The sequence below is a fragment of the Pyrus communis genome, chromosome 5 (assembly GCF_041283825.1).
Source record: "Pyrus communis isolate YQ-2024b chromosome 5, ASM4128382v1, whole genome shotgun sequence".
Taxonomy (NCBI): Eukaryota; Viridiplantae; Streptophyta; class Magnoliopsida; order Rosales; family Rosaceae; genus Pyrus; species Pyrus communis.
Window position 1 is genome coordinate 32,813,281 of NC_142569.1, and position 2,127 is coordinate 32,815,407.

At 39.1% G+C, this 2,127-nt stretch overlaps 1 pseudogene; it reads right to left on the reverse strand.

Annotated features, from left to right (window-relative positions):
- Positions 1–380: 380 nt before the first annotated feature.
- On the reverse strand, positions 381–1,836 carry LOC148697177 (uncharacterized; annotated as a pseudogene).
- Positions 1,837–2,127: the final 291 nt, after the last annotated feature.

Below are 2,127 nucleotides of genomic sequence, written 5' to 3' on the forward strand. Positions count from 1 at the left end.
CGCAAAGGTCGTAAAGGCCAGCCATTTGTTGCCAGAACTCCATTTGCTCTCTATTTTTGCAGGGACCATAAACACCTAATAACCACCATTCCAACCCATTGAAGGCCTTAATTTTTATGGAAACATAGAAAGCTCCAACCAAAGATTCAATAACTGAGATGTGTTTGGTGTTCCAAATCATAGTTATACCCCAAGATCTTCCTTGAGCAGGGGCATAAATTCACTCTTTAAATATGTTCCCCAAACACTAGCCACAAAGCCTCATGTCAATTGATGCTTTCTTTGTTTCTTGTAAGATAATGATATCGGGCTTTAAGCGCCGAAACTGTTGTTTCAAAATCAACCTCTTCTGCTTACTTCCCAAGCCTCTAACATTCCAGCTAATTATCTTCATTAAATATGACAAAGCCCTTTTGAATTTTCTTGTCTCCCTTGTTTCCGCCCACAAGCTTGCTAACATTGACTTTCCCAATATTCATTTCATGAAATAAAGACCTTTTCAGTGGAACCTAAGAAACTTTCATATTTGACATGAATTTGGTAGTTCGATTTTGTGCCTCACGTTTGACTGATACGCAAGCCGACCTTTTCCTCCTGCTATGCTTTAACAGTTTCTTGTTTTTTTCCAGTATCCTTGAATTCAACTTTGTTCCACAATGTCTAAATCTGCTATATTATGTGACTGAGAAGGTACCTCATCCAACGTTTCCCTTGTTTCCATGGTTGTATCAGTGAAGAGATTGTGAAGCACATCGTTAAAGCGTTCAAAAACATCGAAGGTTTCTTTTTCATCTTGTGAAGAATCACCAAGCTCTTCTTCTGAATCTGATGATTGTGACATGTATTCTTCTTCAACAAACTCTGAAAATTGAGAATAATCCAAACCAAGATCCTCTATCAACCTCATCCTTTGTTCAGATGATTCCTTCTCAATCAACCCGCCCGATGGGCATATTGGATCTTCATCGACATCACTCTCCTTTTCTTCCACCTGTTCACAAACAGTATCTAAGAAAGTGAGATTGGGAGATTGAATTTCCTTCAGTTTAGGCCTCTCGAAATGAGTCTGATAAGATCCGAACTCATGTGGAAGAAAATGCTTCAATCTTTTTCCACGATTATCAAATTCGCCAAATCTTCCAAGTAAATTCAATTTGAAGCAAATTGGGGTTCTTCTTGAAACACCATCGTACTGAGCTTCCTTAGCCAAAATGCGGTGAGATTTGTTCTCTGTTGAAAACTTTGAAGTGCTGCTTCCTGTCGTCAACCAATTCGAGTGCTTTGGTTCCACCAATAGGGATGTCTGCGTATTATCCTTGGTCGACATTTTTTTTCCTTGTAGTAGTTGAAATCTCAGCCCATTGAATTTTAGATTAATTGGGCCTAGACATGACCCAGCAAAAAGATTTTGTGGGTCAAAACCCATCCTCCTTGCAGTGTCATTTATAAAAATCTCCTTATTAATAGGAGGCCCATATGCCTCCAAAACTTTTTCTTTAATCCCAAAAGACCACTTTTGAGATTAACCTCCCTTTTTGTCCTATTAAAATAAAACCCATCTGTTGATTTTTGTGCTCTTTCAGTGGAAATACCACCGCCACCATCTGTCCCACATACTTCCAAGCCTTTGCCTTTATCCGAATAGAAAACTTCTTTGTGACTTCCTTTCTCTTTTGATTTATTAAAATAATCCCTTGCAACTGGATTTTCTGCTCCTTCTGTGAAAACCGCCTCTTCTATCAGTTCCGCCGCTTCTGTCAGTTTTTCTGCTTGTTGTAGCACACCTTGCTTTCTTATAGAAAAAGTAGAGACATAAATTACAGGCATCAATTCCATCCATTTTCACATTCCTCTGAGTAGCCTCCACTCTCTTTCCCCCTCAGAGGATTTCAGACAGTAGGTTCTCCAAGCTTCTCTAGCCAAAAAAGTTACTTCCTTTAGGGACGAAGATATTCCTAACAAAACCATCATTTTCTGTTTTGGACAGAACAAGGAAATCCCCGTTTTTGTTGTGGAATCTTTCGACCCAAAACTGATAATTATGACCACTATATTTTCTGAAGAAATTATGACTGCTTGTAATAACCGCCGCCTTTACCTGATCAATGAGCCAAGCAGCGCAACCCA